The 7,366-nt window shown below is 43.6% G+C and overlaps 1 non-coding gene across 1 annotated transcript; it reads left to right on the top strand.

Moving 5' to 3' along the window:
- The first annotated feature begins 5,437 nt into the window (after nucleotides 1–5,437).
- Nucleotides 5,438–5,576, top strand: LOC123628983. Its single transcript, XR_006731858.1, has one exon. It is a non-coding gene; the product is annotated as a small nucleolar RNA SNORA7 (small nucleolar RNA).
- Nucleotides 5,577–7,366: the final 1,790 nt, after the last annotated feature.

Below are 7,366 nucleotides of genomic sequence, written 5' to 3'. Positions count from 1 at the left end.
TGAAAGACCCTGTGAAAAATTAAACTGGATAGGAGCTGCAATAATAAATTGGGGGAGAGGGGAAGGAGGGAGAGAGATTACTTCTCTTTAACTTTGCCTACCCAGATACAAATATTGAGAGACACAGTATAACACACACACACACACACACACACACACACACACACTAACAAAACCATAGTGAAAGAAGAATCCTGAATACACTGTAGATGGGAGTAGCAAAAAGGAATTGTAAATGTAAGGAGAAATAGTTGGTGCTTAAAAGGAAGTAACATGAAAAATAATTGTGCAAAATTCAGTGGTTAATTTATATAGCAGCCAAAGGACACAAGTTTCTTCTAATTACAGATCTTGTACAACTAGTGTGGCTTTTCCATGGTCTTTCTTCCAAATGTGACTACCCTGAATGTCCAAGATTTGCACAGAATAGAAAACTAATCAGCCAACAAGCATTTACTAAGCTAACCATGTCTTTTTAAAGTATGTTTTGATGTAATAAATAAACAAATGGCATTAGCACAACTAAATAGAAATCCTACATTTTCAAGATGGTAAATGTAGATGGGTCTGATGAATTCACTTCAGTAATCATTTTGATCAGTTGTTCTTACCAAGAAATTGTATTAACACATGCACAAGTGGCTCCTTTAAGCAAATCACTAAAAATAGGTAAAACTGTTTATTCCCTTTCCTCAAGGGTAGGAAGCCATGGTCTGAAAGTAATTCTCTAAGAATTGGCTCCACTGTGATTTTTTGTTAGTGGCACCAGACAGCCAACTGCTTCCAAGGGGTGGTAAGAATCAGACTGTTGTTTCTGGAAATCAAAAGGACTAAATGGGAGCTGGGCTGCTGTTTTACAAGCACAAGACCGTTAATCCCCTTGCCATGGATACAACAGCACCTTGTTCCTTTTTAGATCACACAATTCATCCTTGAATAATTAGGCAGAGGAAGAAATCGTTACACACTCTATGCCATTTAACGCCATTTAATGCAGAAAGAGAAAGCCATGCCTGAATTAGACTTCTACCACTCTTGCTAGAAATGATAAGTTATCTGAAAGCTGATATTTGAGTAAACATGACAGATGAATTTTCCAGTTGACCTGGGAAATAGGGCCTGTAATAATAAATAAGGGAGGAAAGGAGGGAGAGAACTTCCCAGTTGATCTGGGAAATTAAAGTTTAAAGTTAGATTTTCGCTTGCTTAGAAACTACTTTCAACATTTTAAAAGTCCTAGAACATCATTTTAGTAGATCTGGCCTAAATTTTACTGTAATTAGTTGAAAACACCTGATTGACATTTTCAGTCCAAATCCTAAGAAAACCTCAAGTAGCCATGACCTATAGAAGTCAGAGCCTTCTGTCAACTAAGTTTTTTCATCCACCTTCCATTCTGCTCTTAAGAAAAACCAGGAAATAACAAGAAAGCCATTTGATATCAAGATGTGTAAATAACTACTTCAAAGGAATTGCCTTGTTTCTGTCATGTTTATTCCATCTTCCTATAATTTCCATCTGGACCAATTTCTTGGGCTTGGGACCTGTACTCACACAAGCCTCTGTCCTCAAGAGGGTCCTACCCTTGGTTTAATGTTCTGCTTTTGCAGTCCTGAAATTCTTAATCATTTTTGAGCAAGGGGCCCTCTGTTTTCTTTTTGCACTGGGCCCTAAAACTTACATAGCCCATGCTGCCTTCTAGCTTTACAACTATAGAATAGCACAGTGGGAATTCCGTACAAATTAATAATATATGGCACTCATGGTTTTTTCTATATGCTTCAAAGTACTTCACATATATTACTTAATTTCATTTGATGGCAGAATTCATAGATGCTTAGCTTTTGATGAAAGACAAATTCAGATTCACTCTAAGGACTAAAAAATATATAATATTACATTTTAGATTTTCAAAAGTACATTACAATTTGTTGTGGAAGTGAATTATTTTCATGAGGTATACCCTCAATAGACTGACTTCCTTTAGGATCCGAGGCCATGGTCTTCTGTAGGGGTCAGCAAGCTTTTCTGAAAGGGCCAGGTAGTAAACATCCCAGGCTTTGCAGGCATGCAGCATCTGTCAGTACTACCCAACTCTGCCATTGTAGCAGGAAAGCAGCCTGCAGACACTAGATACACAAATGACCAAGGCTGTATTCCCATGAAACTTGATGTGCGGACTCTGAAATTGGAATTTCAGATAATTTTCAGGCATAACACATCTTCTTTTTCATTTTCCAACCCTTTAAAAAATGCAAAAATCATTGTTAGCTTGTGACCCATATGAAAGGAGGCATCAGGCTGCATTTGGCCCACAGGCCGTGATTTGCCGAGCGCTGGCCTTATACCTCATTTTAATCTCAGTGCCCAACACACAGCAGGCTTTCAGAAGAGGTCACTTAATTCTGTGGACCCAGCCACAGCAATGCAGCTCCTCCGGCTGGCCTCGTGGACCGCAATGAAGGGAGAGGCTGCTGTTTCTCACGCCATTGCCTTTGGGCACTGGGTCAGCTGCTTCTTCCTCGCCTCCTGGCAGCACCTGGAGTGGATGGTGTAGCTTTCCTGTAGCTTTCCTGCCGCTTCCCTCAAGGAAAGCGTCCCAGCCAGTCTAACCCAAACTGCCCTCCTGCCTCTAATCTACGTCTGTGCTCCTTCCAGCAAGTCTGGCAGGAGCAGAGGCCCTGAGTGGGGGCTCCAGCCCTTTCCCCCCAGGCTCCCCTCCCTCCATGCATGTGCTCCCCACCCCCAGGCTTCATTCTCCTCGTTTAGGGGCAAGAAAGGGAGATGGGGATGAGGTAGATAAGAAAAGGCAAAGTTCTCTTTCCTGGACCAGGGTCCTCTGTGGTTCCTGCTGCTGTCAGTGGTCCACTGCCCTGGCTGCTCTCCCGTCACACCATCTTCCCCTGACATGGGCAAGGGGCTCTGAACGACTTCTTACACACACACACACACACACACACGCACGCACGCACGCACGCACAGGCTCTGCTTCCAGTGGTCCACCTACAGCCTCGCTCACTGCCTTGTGCTGCCCTGCAGTTGGTTCTGGGCCAATAGGCAGTGACTCCATCCTGTTCCTTGGCCCCAGGAATGTATTCAGGTTGCTGTCCCAGGTATGAGCTCAGTGACTGAGGACACCATCCTATTCTCTAGAACTCCCTGAGAATGTCTGCAAGTTGGGGAGCATCCAGCCAGGAAATAGTATGCCAGTCTCCCCTCTTACAGACAGCTCCACCCTCTAAGAGCAGTTCTCCACGTGACTTGAGGTAGGCAGGGAAACAAGCAAGACTATTACTCCAAACCCATCACTAGCGTGGAGTGGCATTCTGATCAGAATGGAGCCAGTTGTCAACACCTCGAGGGGCTGCACTGGTGAATCTGCACGGGAACAACTTCCACCCCCGTCCTATGGGGAAGGGGGTGGACATGCCACAGCCCTCTCCGCAGGGCCACACCCTCTGCCGGTCTGACCCTCTCAGGGAATCCCTGCCTCCTCCTCCACTGCCCACCTGGGCAACGGCCACTGGACCAGAGCAGCTCTCCAGTAAGTCCTGCGTGGAGGCAGCCAGGACCTCTCTTTAGAAATCACATCCTCTACCGTAGCCAGTGAGGGTCACACTGTCAGTGTGTGCCAACGGCAGCTTCCAGATATGAAGAGGCATCCTCAGGAAATAATGAGCTCTGTATCACTGGTGGTGGCCAGACTTGATATAAGAGATATTATAGTAAGGAGCGGGTAAAAGGTGGGATGAAAGTGAGTGTATTCGTCATTCTGTTAATCACTGGAATGTCTTTATTTTCAGTTCATGTGATTTGTTTTATTCTTTGTGCTTCACAATATCTTCAACATCTTCGCAATCTTAGTGGATAAACAATGAGAGGGAAAAAAACAACAAACAGCCAATGCCCAAGATTTGGATCCTGAAGCCATCTCGGAAAGGGATACTTGCCATGCTCCAGAATTCATTCTGCCCACATTGGCACCCAAAGACCTCTGGAAGGCGGAAGGTTTAAAACTGACTCATTTGCCACGCTACTAGTGTCTTCCATCCCCCTGCCACACTGGAGAGGGGCAGCCCCTCTGCGAAGCTGTGTGGTGCCCTTTCCCATAGGAGAAGGCTGTTCACGTAGGGATGCAGCCTTCTTTGTGGCAGTGCGTGTAGAATCCGGCACAGCACGTGGATTGCATCTTAAACACATGCCGCTTCATTAAGCCGCCCTCATCACTCACCTCCCTGACAGCAGTATTGCTGGGACCCCTGCCGCCTGGCAGAAAGATCAGCATGTCCTTCCATGCAGGGCACCCGGCCAAGAGCCAACTCTTCCTGCCTGGAACATTCCCCCGCCCCTGCCATTCGCAGGCTCCTCTTAGTTAATCCAGTCTCAGCTTAAATGGCTTTTCCTCAGAGAGGTCTTCCTCTGACCACCCAAAGTAAAGAAGCCTCCACCGCATCCCACCATATCATATCATATCATTATCAAGGTAGTTAGTCATTCATTTCCTCTGTAACACATACCACCAATATCCCCATTGTTCTATAGACACCATGAACAGCATTTCCTAAGGGCACCCACAGTGGTCAACCATGTGTCCCAATTTTGATTTGGGAAATTTTTCACACCATAGCATCAGCTGCCATTTATACCGCTGTGCCTTATGCAGTTTGTTGCTGCTTTTTTGTGCAACTTCGCACAAGTAAAGGTGCAAGTATGTAGACAGTGGTGGCCCCAAGGGATGGTTTGGGGAGAATTCAGCCCACGATAATTTCCATCAGTACTTCTCTCACAGCACTCTGTATAAATGTGAGATCTCAGTGAAACGAGAGCTTGCTGTCAAAATGGAATTTTAACGCAAGTCCCCCATAGGCTTTCCACCTGGCGACAGAGAAAATCTTAAGTCACCACTGTCTCTGAGGCTGGGCATGCTCATTGACTACTGAAAACTAGAAGGAATGTTGCATATGTCATTAATGACTATTTTGCTCTGAGGATGGATTCTTAAAACTAATTTACATTGCAGTAAAACAACTCCCTTGAGCATGAAGGAAGAGCTAGCTTTAGACAGGCCCCCTTGTACTATCTGTAATAACTTCAGAGAGGAAAAGAATGACTTGCTGAAATACAAATAAAATCCAAATCCTCATTTTGGTGAATAAATTTATGGTTCTTTTTCCTCAAAGCTACTTTCATAAATATAAGGAAAAATAAGTTTGAGTTTCATTCTCCTCTTGGTTCCTTTCCCTGCTAAAGTAGCAGAAGTGCAGAAAGACCTCAGATCTACAAACTTGAAAATAAGAAAGATCATTGTTGACCAGGGGTTGGCACACACTATTAAGGCAGGGAAGGCTTCTTAACACAATGCAGAGATGGGGGCTGAGCCCGCTCCAGTGTAGATGAGAATGACAAGCTCAGTGCAGCAGATAAAAAGGAAGACACTCCCCTCCAGAATCACGTCTGGAGAGTGGCTTGTATTCTGGCGGCTTTGGAAATGGGAGGGCAAGCAAGCCTGGCAAAGGCACCCATTCCATTCCCAGCTTGCTCAGCAGCTGGCAATTGGGAGACACTCTGCAACTGTGTTCAATCCCGGGACAGGAAACCCTCCCTCCAGGATTCTCCTTTAGCTTGGATCTGAGAAAAAGAGAAATAAAATAAAATTTAAAAAAGAAGATGCTAAGGCCGGGCGCGGTGGCTCACGCCTGTAATCCTAGCACTCTGGGAGGCCGAGGCGGGTGGATCGCTCGAGGTCAGGAGTTCAAGACCAGCCTGAGCAAGAGCGAGACCCCATCTCTACTAAAAATAGAAAGAAATTATCTGGCCAACTAAAATATATATAGAGAAAAAATTAGCCGGGCATGGTGGCACATGCCTGTAGTCCCAGCTACTGGGGAGGCTGAGGCAGTAGGATCGCTTAAGCCCAGGAGTTTGAGGTTGCTGTGAGCTAGGCTGATGCCACAGCACTCACTCTAGCCAGGGCAACACAGCGAGATTCTGTCTCAAAAAAAAAAAAAAAAAAAAAAAAAGATGCTAGCCAGCTCTCACCAGAACATGAATTTAAATTGTTTTTCAAATCTAGGGGATGATTTGACCTGATCTCCTGTCCTTGCATTGGTTCCTCTTAAAACCTAAACCGTGAGCTGGCTGGGTAGGGGTTCAGTTTTGGTCACAGAACAAAGCCCCAAGCTATTTAGATCAGAACAGGATTGACACAGTTCTACATTGGGTTGGCTATCCTGCCAGTTGAATCAACTTATCTTGGGTAATTATGGAAAGATTGAAAGCTTGTGCATTTGACGTAGCATATTTTAGCTATGGCACTCAAAACATTTCAAAGAGACAGGCTTCACTCATATAAGGAATTGAGCACATGTAGTAATGGGATAACGTACAACTTAAGAGAAGATAAGGAAAGAGATACTAAAGCTAAATGTATGTATACTTTGTGACCCGAATTTTTACTCTTGGGTAAATACTCAAGAAAAAGCATATGGAAAATACATGTACAAGAGTGTTCATAGCAGCTTAGCTGCCTGCTGTGCTTATACCTGACATATAATAGGTGCTCAATAAATCTGTAAAATTGAATTGAACATATCTTTATATCCCACATGTGGCTTCACAGGCCAAGTGACATATATTAGTTGTGTCGTCACTTAAAATTTCTAGCATATACTATAGATTAAGCAAAACCATTTTATTAATAATTTCCATTGTAATCTATACTTAGATGCTAAATTAATAAAATATAATATTAATAAAATAATCAGATTGAGGTCTTTAGGAATAATTTATTCAAGCTGAAGATAACTATGCAAAAGTGCCCATTAACAAAGAAAGCACAGAGTTATAAGAAAATAAATTTTAAAAATGAACACTCAGCTGCTCCACTTACTGCCTTAGCTCCCAGAGCTGTTCTGATACTGTCTCACTTTAAAAGCACTTTCTTGCAAAGGTATTGGTTTTGGTCAGCCCAAAGTCTGGTAGTTGTGAAAATGAAGTTAATGATATAGAACAGCCCTCTCCAATGGAACATTCTGTGATGATGGAAATGTTCTATATCTGCGCTGTCCAACGTGGCAGCCAACAGACATAGGTGGCTATTGAGCACTTGAAAAAGCAGCAGATGATGACAAAATGTGCCCAACAGAGCCCAGTAAGTCCTAATATTTCATGCAACTGGAAGGAACAGAAAACAGATCTACAATTAAATGGCCCCAAATATTCCTGAACGTTTGCCCTCAGTCATTTTAGGTGGTCTAATATTTTCTTTCAAAACTCGTAAAGCAGTCAGAGGCTCAAATTTCAAACCTCAACACGTCTGCAGATTTAGAGAAGTAACAAGTCCTTTAAGCCAAAGACTGTACTCAAA

The sequence above is a fragment of the Lemur catta genome, chromosome X (assembly GCF_020740605.2).
Source record: "Lemur catta isolate mLemCat1 chromosome X, mLemCat1.pri, whole genome shotgun sequence".
NCBI classification, from domain to species: domain Eukaryota; kingdom Metazoa; phylum Chordata; class Mammalia; order Primates; family Lemuridae; genus Lemur; species Lemur catta.
This window is presented reverse-complemented; position numbering and strand designations above follow the sequence as displayed.